Below are 13,511 nucleotides of genomic sequence, written 5' to 3'. Positions count from 1 at the left end.
AGCAGGTAGAGATAGTTTTCTACTTATAGCAATTCATTTAGTGACCATTCAAGGTTACAACAGCACTGAAAAAAGCGACTTATGACCATTTTTACACTTATGACCATTGAAGCATGCACATGGACACATGATCAAAATGTCTCTTGACAACTGACTCATATTTATAATGGTTGCAGTGTCCTGGAGTCATGTTATCTCATTTTGTGACCACCTGACCAGCAAAGTAAAGGGGGAAGCCAGATTACTTAATAACCATGTTACTAACCTCACAATTGCAGTCATTAACAACTGTGGCAAGAAATTTCACAAAGAGCCATATCTGGCCTTCAGGCCTGATCTAAAGTGGCCATTGTGGTTATGTTGGGAGCATGTATATAGAGAATGAACCTGAAAGACTCTGAATCTATTAGAAAGCTACATCTCCCTGTAAGAAGCTACTCAGAGTTGGTACAGAAATAAGCAGCAGAGCTTTTGAATTTACTCCACAGTTCAAGGACAAATCACAACATCTCTACAGCATGAGGACAAAATGACATGTAGTTGGTTCAATTAGAACATGTGTCATCTATTTAATAAAAGAGGAAAAAGATTCCACTTGTTCAGTTTCTAAATATTCCTGTGTGCAAAGCAGAGTGATCAGGAACCTGTTCACAAATTCACACATCCTGACAAAGTTAAATGTCTGGTCTACTGAATGTTAACACTATTTTTACTTGAACTCAACTCTTTTCTTTTCTGACCAAATACATTTTTGTCCAAAGTACATAATCATTTTTCATTTAATAATTCCAATTCCTGCAAAACAAAATTTAAACAGCAATGATGACCACTTCTATTCATTCCTTTGTACCACGGAACATAATTTTAAATCTGGGGAAGGTATTTAGTGATTTCTCATGTAGGATAATTATTCCCTAGAAATATTTCTTTCATGCTTTGTACCTGATTCAATTTCCAAGTTGAACTATTACAATGAAGTTGGAGTGTCAACATTCCAAGAAGTCAATGGGTTGTTTTATTATTTTAAGGCTGTTTAATAACAAAACAATTTAAACATGTCAAAACAGTTTTGTGAAATGTTTCATCTATTCAAAGCAGCATTTCTAATGTAAAAACAATGTGGAAAAAAATTAAACCCAAGTCTAATTATAACTTCATTACTAGCTTCACAAATATTTTCATGGCATTATGGCTCAAACCTCAATAGTCCACAGATGTTCTGCCATTTGTAATATAACAATAAAAATGAGTACGGAATCACATAGTTGGCAGGGGTATTGCCATAATGTTATATTTAGATTAAGGACTCAAATTTATATAGTGAACAAAATCTAATAAGCAGGATCTATCTTAAGAAATCACTTTAAATTTTCCCTAAGGTTTCCAGCATAATTTTGTTTGACCTTTAATTAAAAAGATAACCACAACTAGGCCCTTGGGTCATCACTAAAGACAGGTTTTACTGTACATTTACAAATGGACCTTTGCATACTTTACAGAAAAAAATGCACACCTTGAACCATCATAAGACATGTATGAAAGTCTGTATAAATATGTAATTTTTTCATACAATAAGAACAGTTTTGATTTTTTCATCACACTAGCCAAAGTGTCACAATTTTAGGCTAAAATATATGTTCAAAGTTTATTAGGGAGACATTAAATCTCACTTGCACAATATTTTCACACCTAATTAAGGTATTCTGCAGTGGATTAGGCATAGTTTTTTTACATATCCAATTATAAATGCACAATGCTTTTAACCAATAATTTATATTAGAACTGAAAGAACATAGTTAATAAGATGTGAAGGTGTGAGTGTATACAGACAATATTTTTCTATTACAGTTGTCTTTTAAATCATTTTAATGTATCTGAGTTTTTCTTGTAGTGTTTTATTGAATTTTACTACTGTGGAGATATTCTGTCAAATTACTTGAGGGCATAGGAGGCAATATTGTATATTTTTTTAACATTATATAGAATAAAATTATATATATTTCCATAATGTGCAATATAGCCAAATACAGTGAATTTATCATTGTTCATTGGCAATGAACAGCTGAATTAAAGAGTAGACAAATAGCTCTTGAAATATAAAACTTAAAATTACATTAAGTCTTTTAAGGATATTGGCCAAAATCTAACTTTGCATACATGACTCTCATTCAGAACAAAGCATTGAGGTTTCCAGTAGATGAGTTGGGGATTCATGGTCAAAATGTGAGAATAAACAGGAGAGAGATTGATATTAAAAATCATTACGAAAAACTCATAATTTCAATGATATTCTAAGAGCATTATTTAACTTGTATACAATGCTGTGTTGTACATGAGAAAGTTGAAGCCAACCAATGACTGAACATCAAATACTGAAATGACTTAATTATAGAAGTAACAAATAAGCCAATAAAAAGGGTAATTATGGGATAATGATTTGCATTCAATTTCTTGAACTCAGTTTCAAAATATCAAATTCAGATGTTGCATGTAACCATAATCTTTGGAAGAATAAACATAACATTATTTGCGTAGCACAAGCTCACATACCTAACTGCCATAGAAATTAAATGCAAACCAAACATAATCTTCAAAACTCTTCCTTAAAGAACAGAATAGTCTTAAAATCAGTGTTGAATTCTAACACAGTTTTCTTTGTTTACACCAAAATCAGACTGACAAAGCCTGTATAATATTTGTTCATTATGGTTAGAAACCCATTTTAAAATAATTGATATAGCAGCTTTCTCAATCTTCTCCTCTCTATATGTCAGATTTCAGTATGCATAATTCATTGATATTATCTATGTTAATTAGAATTCCTGCACATTCTGGATTCCAACACTTCTAAACTAAGTGAAGTTGTGCAATAATCAGAGTCCAACACATAATTTGCATGTGCTCATAAAAATCCAAAGTTTACATATATAAATCAAAATAAATTCCTAATAAATTCCTAATTCCAAAGCTTTATGATCAGGAAGCATCCCATTCAAATATCATTTCTACAGCAAATGCACAATGTGACCTCAGGCAACTAATAGTCTCCAGTCTAAACTAAATGAAACATTGAATGTGTTGCCATATTTAATATGTGGGCATTTAAAAATATGGAGTCATCAACTAGGAAGAACAAAGAGCTTTTTAAATAATTAACAATTTTCTATACAAGGGCAAGGTCAAATTTAATTTTTTTAATCTCCTTTAATCACTGTTTGAAACTGCTATTTGCCTGAATGTGATGTTGATAGCAGGAAAATAGCAATCAGACATTGTGTAGGTGTGGGTGTACCATTAGCATAATCCTTCCAAAACCAAATCATGTAGACTACAAACACAATAGCAGCTGAAGAACTAGCGTGGTGGTAGGTTAATATTATTATATAAACCAATTATATTCAAGTAGAAGATTAAAGACTGGACCTATGCAGCAAAATGTATACATTAGAAGTTGAGGATGTATAATATTATACCTATCACTGCTGCTGGGGTTGGGAAATATTCCTGGTTTTTCCCACTGCTTCTTAACTACCTCTAGGAACAACTTAGGGGCAGGGATGTCTTCCTTCGCTGGAGGAGGCTCTGAGTAAACTCGATCCTCCGACTTTTTCTCTGGACCACCCTCCTTGGCACCTGACTTGGCGCCCTCCATCTCACCTATTTGCACTGTGGCCCTGGCCTTGCGCAACAGTGACTTGAATAAATCTCTGAAACAGACCAGAGAATGCTGGTGCCTCAAGTTTTGAGGGATCCTCATCATCAGACATATCTACCTCTCTCTGAACTGATCCCCCGCCATGGAACCCTCACTAGCCAAAGAAGGAGAAACAGGCCAGCGCACCTCCAAGGGCCTGGCCTAAGCAGTGGCACTCCCCCGCCAGGGACCTTTGTCACCATTGCAGGTTGCACAGACCCCTTCTGTAACCCAGCAGAAATTCCATGTGAAATTGCAAAGGAGATAAACCTCTGAATGCTTGCTGGAAGCTGCTCCATGTCTCTAACAAAGGAATCCTCCTCCTCCTTCTCCTCCTCCTCCTGTGCACAGCCTTCAGACTGTGGAGCCAATGATGGCCTGATGGGACTATCCTCCCTGCTCCCCCTGCACTGAAAAGGATCCCCTAGATAAGGGCCCTGTTCCACCATGGAGAGTGGGGGGGAGGTGAAATGTCCCTGAGATACACTGGGGAATCCCCCCTATGAGGAGACCTAGACCTGGATCTAATGGGCGATCTAGACCTCAAGAGAGAACTAGGCCTACCGCTCTGTTCAGCCCTGGACACCTGCTTTTCCAAAGCCCTGTGCCTCCTTTCCTCAACCTTCTGCAAGGCCTTGGAGAATTTTCCAGCTGCTGCAGTTTTTCACAGTCTCACAGAGACTGTGGGCCTCACTCAGGCCCCACTGGAGGTCCCCTCCCCAGGGGACAATAGGGGGGAATCTGGCCCCTCCTCTGCCTCTGCCATGGCACCAGGTCAGGGCCCCATCAGGCTCAGCCCACCAGAAACAGCAGCGACCAAAAACAGTTTCCCCCAATCACTCATGGCCTCTACACAACGAAATCAGCCTCTGGTAGACCTTTCCTGCCCCTTTTGCAAGCCATGCGGCTCCAGGCCTCCTGGTGTTGATCTGGGCCTGCAGGGTCTTGCCACTGCCGCCGCTGTAGAAAGGATGGCCACCCAGGAAGGCAGGGATGAAAACGAGGCTTCACAGTAGCCTCTATCCCAGTCCATGCAGCCTGCAGGAATTGAGGCCCCCAAATGGCTGCCATAATGGCGTCCTGCCTCTAAAGAAGCAACTTTTAAATGCCTTACCGGCAGCCGGGAGCGAGCCACACCAAGGGGAGTGAAGTAGACCAAGGATTGATGAGACAAAAGGCGCAGGGAGGCTTCCAGGTATCAGATGGAGGCAAGAGGAAGAAGGCAGGGAGAAGGAATTTGCAGGATGGCACTGGATTGTTTTTGGAAGAATCAGGAACCAAAAGCAACCTTTCTTTCTTCGGCCAAACAGAGTTGAAACTGGGAACCAGAAGCAAGGAGCACAGAGGCATGGCTTCAAATTAACCCTGTCTCGAGGCCAATTGGACATCACAATACCCAATCCTGGCTAATCCTGCAAAATTCCTCCAGAAAATTGTCATAAGTCAGAGGTGTCAAACTCACGACAACACATCTTCACATGATGTATTGCAACTTTTTCTCCCAGCATGTGATGCATCCGGCCCACAGGCCAAAAATTTTAACACCCCTGTCATAAGTCATTTTTCAGTGCTGTTGCAACTTTGAATGGTCACTAAATAAACTGTTGTAAGTAAGCAGCACCTGTTTATGTAACTGCATTGTGATATTACCAAAAAACCTCCATCAGATAATTTTTTTTAATATTCAACCAATTAAGGTGGCAGACAATACATCTTTTCTAAATGTGAAAGAAAATAAATATTTGCAAGCATATACCACTTGACACATCAAAACTCTGACATCTGTCAAGGCCCTAACCAAGAATGACACATGGTGACTCTTCCGAGTTGAGTTCTTTATTGTGCCACACCTATAGACAAAATCTTGACAAACTGAGCACTCTACAATTGCACCTACAGTGCACTCTGTGAACTATTAGGGAGTGGCTGCCTTCACCCTCTTTCTTTCAAAGATAATATCCAGGCAATATTCCCTTTTACTCCTCTGGAATGCACCCCCTCCCTCCTGGAAATCCATCTCCTTCCTACATTCCATCACAACATCAAATCTTGCTGCACAAGCAAATCAAACTACTGCAGCTAAGGAACACAGGGAAATATATCAGTGCAGAGAGCTCTCTCTTAGCAACAATTCAGTCAGTGACTGTTCAAAGTTACACGGTGCTGAACAAGTCAATGGGGAAGCCTATAGGAAGTCACAAGTTGTGGTCATGTGACATTATGCTTAATGACTAGCTATGCTTAACAACCGCGACTGGAATTTTCAAAACTGCCATAGTAAATTAGTGTGGTGGTGTGATTTTTTTTCTTTACAAATGTATCACTTACCAGTGAAGTTTGTGATCCCATTTACAGTCCAATCTGTACAGTTTACCATGAAGTCAATACAAAAGGTATAAATTTATAACTTTATCTTAAAGCAGTCCTAAATGATTACTGCTTTTCTTGAATAAAAGAAACTTCAATATTGCCCATTAGGAAGGACATGGATCCTTTCTAGCAAGGAGCCCCAGAAAATGCCTTTGCTCTGCTCACCACTCCACACAGCAAGTGGGGAAGGCTCTTCCTCTTCAGTCGCCTCATCTTCAGAGACCAACGGCAGCCATGCCTACTGATTACCACCTAACCCCTCTTTTAGTGCTTGGGGCTCCTCAGATATTGGTTCATCAAGCAACTCTGGAACTGGCTGCTGATTGTTAATCTCCTCAACCGAGTTCAAACCTATCATGAATTTGATGACAAGTGCTATAGAACAGATATGACAAAACTCTTTCTTTCACTACTGCCATATAAATATGAGACGATAGAATGCACCCAATGGTAAAGAGGTCTTGGTCGGCAGAACAGCCATGTGTCTGGACTCTCATGGCCAGCGACCTCATGTCAGACCCAAGAAACAGTGGTTGAATTGCATTAAGGAGGACACAAAACATGCTATAGCATAGGAATAACACGAAGAACAATACACCAGAATGACCCAGTTCCCTTCTATTATTTCAATAATGTCACAAATCTAGATTAATTGACATTTATGGATGCCATGCTTTGCTGAATTGTTATTTGGTCCTTGGTATCTATTAGTAAAGTTAGTCTAGAAAACGTTTTTAAAACAGATGGAGAAATACTTTGGTTAACATTTGGAACTATCAAGCACTCATCATGCTACAGGAATGCCCAGGATCTACCAAGTTAAAGGAATGCACAGACTGGCTTTTACATCAACCTGAGGATAAAGGTCCTTTGATAGATTGTACCCTTGCTCCCATGAAATGTTAACAGGGGAAGAAAGAGACAGATCATCCATTGACTGAGGAGTTCACTGCTATGTGAGTTTATTTTGCTTCCCCTTCCAGAAAGACCCTCAACTATAATCATTTTAAGGTGGAAGAACACAGGAAAAATATTTTGATACTAACCATTGTCCAAGTCCTAAAGACTATCGGGTGCTGTTGCTTACAGCCAGGTGTATTATTGCAAGTTCTTGTAAGGATCATCTAATCAAAAGCAATAATAATATATTTTTAATTGAAGTTTGCAACAAAAGGTACTTATTTCACTTTTTGAAAATCTTCACATGTAAGAACACAGAAATTCCAAAAGTAACATAAAATATCTTCTTCTGAATTAGACCATTGGTCCATTAATTTTCTCTGCTCTACAAGCAGTGCCTTTTTATGATGGTAAACACATTTGGTTTGGGCTCATTACTTAGTTACAGAAAGCATCATTCTGCCCAGGTCCATTGGGCAGATTCACAGTTTTTGCTTTTTATGTAAGTGGCTTGCCATAATAATAGCAGTCTTGACTTTTAAACGAGGGGAAAATCATTATTTTAACCTATGCATCATTTTACCAGTCAAAATATTCTATTCACTTTAAATTTTGCAGTTGAAACTTTGGAATTAAAACATTTTGGAAATTATGAGACATGCTTGGTAGGTTTTTGAAGGTAAGAAACCTTGCATATGTGTTACTTTAGGGGTTAGAGTTTCCCATAGCAAGAATGCTAATTATGTCAACAAGCAACAGCCACTTGAGACCAAGTCTAAGTAGCAATGTCTAATAAGCGATGGGAGAAGGAAAAAAAAAAGAAGCAGTGGGTTTTAAATTGCACTGGGTATAAGAGGGCATAAAACCCTCATGTTGACAGAAGGCAGTCAGCACTTAAAAGAGCTTCATTCCAGTATGCCATAAAGACTCTATGAATTAAGATTCAGAATCACTTGGTTGAGTTGGGTAGCTATAGGAAGGGGAGGAGAGGGGAGGGGAGAGGAATTTTTTATCTAGCTTGCCAGGTAAACTTTCTGGGAGCTTCTGCTGAGCTTTAGTCAGGAGGCTTGAAACCCAGGGCACCACCATATATGGCTTTGTAGGAATAGCATACCAAGTTGCATGTTTAGGTGTCTTTTACATCATGTAAAAGAAATTGTTTTTCTTTTCATAGTAAATACCCCGACAAACACTGAATGTCCTTGTGAGATGTGATGTTTGCTTTACTTGTATAAATTTTATGTGTATGGCTAAAGCCTCTGTTATGGGGGGAGGGGTGAATGTCAGCTAACCTGCTGCTTGCTGAATGTCAGCTAACCTGCTGCTTGCTGCCATGGACAAACGGGGAGGGGTCAGTGGATAATTTTTTGTTGCAGCTTTGCAATTGGGCTTTGCTTATCTCTCCAAGATCATTCCTTCTAGCTTTGGTATGCAACAGTCCTCTGGTTGCCTAGCTACAAGGGGGTTAGGTTCTACAATTTGTTTCAATGTAGTTTCATGCACTTTGCTTCAGATCTTGCCTGAAGCTTGTTGCTTTCAGTTTGTTCCTAGTAAAGTATTTTTTTCTCAATCTATGGTGCCAAGGATTTTTCTTTCCTAGGAAATTGACAGGCAGCTGTGTCCATGCAACCAGCATCATCCTATTATTTTGAGAATGTTTGGGGGAGGGGGAAAATCTCACAGCGATGCCACTGGTTAATGGAGAACTCAATTTACTATCAGTGTAGATCTAAGACAACATCCAATACTGGGCATGGAGAATACAGTATGTGCAATAGGAAGGAGGGAAAGAGGTATGTTTCTAATATTGTTCTTTGCATGTTGCGAACAAAACATTATCCCAATATTCTTCATTTCTTCTGTTTGCAAAGTTAGGAGGAGAATTTTGCCCGATGATGAGGAACATTTGAAAATAGAAAAAGAAGAAATATGAATCTCTGATTATAGTCTATGGAGATTCTCAGTCATCCAGGTCATGGTTTTTTCCAAGAGGCAACTGTATGGTGTTTTTCTGTTTTTCTTTGAAGATGTTTTGCTTCTCATCCAAGAAGCTTCTTCAGCTCTGACTGAATGGTGTGAAATAGAAAAATTTATACTCCTTACAGACAACTGGTCATTTGCATTCTTTCAGACATTCATTGAGGCCACTTGGAAGTGTGAAAAAGTTCCAAGCTCCAAGTTAATTCAGGAGATTGTAGGGTTTCTGATTTTTAAAATTTCTGTTGGGATACTGGAAATGTATTTTGTTTCTCTTAGACCCTGTCTTAAAAAAAGCATTCCTATGGTTTTTGGCATTATGCCCTGTATTTGATTAAAAAAAAACATTGTACCTTTCTATGTGAATACCTGTTAAATCATCCATCATTTTGCACACATTCAAAATTACATATCAAACTGCTATACATTGTTTCTTCTAAGTCAGGGTGTCAAACTCAAGGCCGGGGGATGGATCTGGCCCACGAGGTGCTGAGATCTGGCCTGTGGGACTGCCCCGGAAACAGCAAAGGACTGGCCCATGGTGCCTCTGACAGTGAAAACAGAGCTTGTGGGGCTGTGTGCAGCTCTCCCGAGTTCAGTTTTCACTGGTAGAGGGTTGCAGGAGGCTGTCGCAGCTGAAAATGGAGCTTACGAGGGCTGCACGCAGCCCTCCTGAGCTATATTTTCACTGGTGGAGAGTTGCAGGATGCTGCCACAGCCAAAAAGGGAGCTCGGGAGCCCGTTTTCACTGGCAGAGTGCTTGGGCCATCACAGGCATCCCCGACATGAATGACATCAAGCTGACTATGCTCATCCTGGCCACGTCCACTTCAGCCCCCTGAGGTCGAACACAACCCTGATGCAGCCCTCAGCGAAATCTTCTAAGTGAACAGCCACTGGTTTTCCCATTCAGCTTGCCCATCTCTGGCCTTCCCAACATATACAGTATATTTCAAGAAAAAGTTTCCCACTTGTTCCTTGTTAATTATATAAACTGATCTCAATAGAATTGCAAGAGGTGGGGTAATGATACAGTGTTCTCCATGTTCATATGAGTGTGACTATCTTTTCTTTGTCCACGGTATTTCCCTTTTCTTACAAGATGGACATTTGTTTATTTTTAATACTCTATAGCAAGTACAAATTCAGCAGCTGGACATGTTCTCATTCTTATTCTAAGGGGATCAAACACTGGTTTCCTATCATGCATACCTTAAAGAATAGAAAGGGTTGTAACTAAACTTCCTGAATTTCTAGACATGAGAAGAAAGTGAGAAATATATCTACAGATAAAGGTTGTCCTACACTGACACCATCCGTTTTTAAAAGGGGCAAATAAAAAATGATCCTTCATGGATCATTTACTTTGTAGTGGTGAAGGGTCTTCTGAGCCATATCTTTGGGAGTAGCCTTTCCTAGAATGGTTGCCCCATGATAGGTAGTCAGGGACAATTAATCAGAGCCAAAACAATCACAGAAGAAAAAATTAATAAGCCACTCCAATATTTTGGTAAGAAAACAAAATAGACACTCATAATGATGTCAATCAATGTATCAATGTAAACTCCCCCATGATCCAGGTTAGAAAGTATATACTAAGACAATAGGGAAGAACAAAGAACAAGGAAAAATTATATCAATGCATGTAATGCAGCTGAATTCAAACTGAAGGTAATCCTTTTCTTTCTTTCTTTCTTTCTTTCTTTCTTTCTTTCTTTCTTTCTTTCTTGCTTGCTTGCTTGCTTGCTTGCTTTCCTTCTTTTTCTTTTATTTCCTTCCTTCATTTCTCCCTCTCCCCTTTCTCTTTCTCCTTTTCTTTCTTTCCCTTGCATGGCCACACATTTTAAAACCAGAACTCTGTGCTGCTCACAACAAAAACAAAAAAACAACGAGAACAGAAACCAATAAAACCTGTTGGTACAATTCCCTAGATGTCACAACACCAGCTTCACCCTATCACAATAGTTCTGGGAAAAGCCAGCTCTTTACAGTTTTCCAAATAGTTGAATCCTCAACTCATTTCATTTAGTGACTGTTCCAAGTTATAATTGACACTGAAAAAAGTTAGGAGCATTTTTCACACTTATAACTGTTGCAGTATCCCTATGGTCACATGATAAAAACTTAGATGCCTGGCAACTGACTCATATTTAGGATGGCTTCAAAGTCCTGGGGCCATATGATCATTTTTTGCAACCTTCTAACAAGCAAAGTCAATGAGAAAGACAGATTCATTTAACAACCATGATAAAACTATGTCAATTCAAGTTCAAGACAAGCCAATCCATTTCATGGTGGTCCAGGTCTATGCCTCAACTACAGAGGAGCTGCAGAAGTTCAATACTTATATGGCACATGATATAGTATATACATGATGCCCCTCAAAATCTTCACACTTGTAATAGAGAACTGGCATGTTAATGTTGAAATAAAAGCGTACCTGAAATTATGGAAGATTAGGCTTTGATGTATGCTATCAAAAAGGAGACAAATAGAGTTCTTCTAATAACCTCGATATTTACCGGTAGTCTTTCTTTAAACAACCTAAAAGTCAGCTTTTTATATGGACATTACCAGATGACTAAGAATGAAATCAAATTGATTACATAAGCAAAGCTGGAAAAACCTTTTTCAAGCAGAAAAACAAGATTTGATTATGACTTTAACTCAAACCCTGAATTTGTTCTTAAAAATTTACATCCAAAATTAAAAGGAAAAAAAAATATCATCGGACCAAAGATATCGTATCTCCAGTATTTCATATGGTTATGTGATAAAAGTAAATAATAGATTGAATGGATTCTGTATTTCATTAATAGAATGTCGGAAGAGCCCGGGATAGAAATTCACGACATCCTCAAAATTGAAGTATAACAAAACAGAGATCCCAAAAGGCAAAAAAAGGGCTTATAGATCTCCTGCCGAAAATAATTCAAGAAAATAAAAAGCGAAGCAGTCAAGCATACTTTAAAAAAAAATCAGGTGGTTATCAATTTACAACAACAATGGAGCACCACATTCCCATTGGCAAGCAAGACAGTTGCAATGTGAGGTTTGCCTACATTTTACAATCTTTCTTGACACAGTTGTTAAGTGGATCATTGCAGTTGTTAAGTTAGTAACACAGGGATGGTACAATGGTCAGAACTGTGAAAAACAGTAATAAGTGCCTTTCTTTAGTGCCATTATAACTTCGAATGGCAACTAAATGAATGGTTGTAAGCAGTGGTGGGATTCAACCAGTGTAACTACGGGTTCGCAGAGCACACGCACCAAACGCTAGGTTGAAAACAGCTCAAAAACTTACCTTCTACTGCAGTGCCAGTGAGTAAAACAGTTGATACGCCACAATCTATTCTACTACGCCCATCAGCTGGGCTTCCAACAAAAGAAATATAGGTTGGTATAGTGCAGGGATAGGTGGGTAGGCCCACCTGATCGTCAGAGCAAACCGGTTCGCTCTCAGCTGATCGTTGGAGATACCTGTTCGACTAAACTGGTCCGAATCGGTTGAACGCACCCCTGGTTGTAAGTCAAGGACTATAATCCAGGTATCTGGGAGATTCCATGTTGGGAAGGCTGATCCACACCATAAATAAGATAAGATAACCTTTATTGTCATTTTTTAATGGGTGCCAGTGTGGGTCACACTGGCTCCCATTAAAAATGAAATTCTGTTGCCGGCTCTCAAAAGTGTACACATACATAACACACATATAGACATGCTATATACATATGTATATACCTACACCCTAACATATAAATGCATATAAATATTAATCACTGTCCATCTTGAATACACAGTGGAAACAGGAAGCTTGAGAGTTCACAAGGTTGGTACTGTATGGAATAAAACAGTGACTGAATTTGGATGTTCTCCTTTGGATACAGCAAATACTGCTGCAATACAACTTTCACTACTGTAGGAAGCCTTGAAAGAAAGTTAAGGAATGCGAACAGAGAAAAGCACACCTCTTATGACAGTAAATTAATTAATTAAGTGCAGATCAAGAGAATTGCCTTCTTTTTTTTCAACCCGAGCTTTAAAACTATAGCTCGGAACCTCCTATAACAAAATCTGCTTTCCTTAATTGTTACAGACTTGTAGAGACAATATTGAAACCTTCAAAGGAAGTCTGACGCCAAAGGCTAACCCCCCCCCAATCCCTTGCCAAGAGTGTCAGTGCAAGATCAGAGTATATGATTTGCCTTGCATTTCACCTTTTAAACTGCTCCAAAAAGATGAAGCGCTTTCTACATGAGGAATACTTACATTGTTTAGTCTTTATGAGTCTGGCAAAATGCAGCAAGTATAGCAGATGCAAGAAATAAAATTGCAAAATTATTCTTATGGTGTGATCAAAATGATTTTTTAAAAAAAATATATGATGACTCTAATCAAACAAATGAATTTTAAAAGCCACTTAATTTTTATTATAATTATACAAGAGGGAAAAAAGGTGGTAGGTAGCAAGCTATCTATGCTATCACCCAGAACAAGGAGGCATAAAATCAGTCTAATCAATAACCAACCTTACCTTTTAAATAGTGTCATTTATAATATACTTTG

This window comes from Thamnophis elegans, chromosome 3, assembly GCF_009769535.1.
Source record: "Thamnophis elegans isolate rThaEle1 chromosome 3, rThaEle1.pri, whole genome shotgun sequence".
In the NCBI taxonomy this organism is placed as follows: domain Eukaryota; kingdom Metazoa; phylum Chordata; class Lepidosauria; order Squamata; family Colubridae; genus Thamnophis; species Thamnophis elegans.
Note: the sequence above shows the minus strand (reverse complement) of the source record.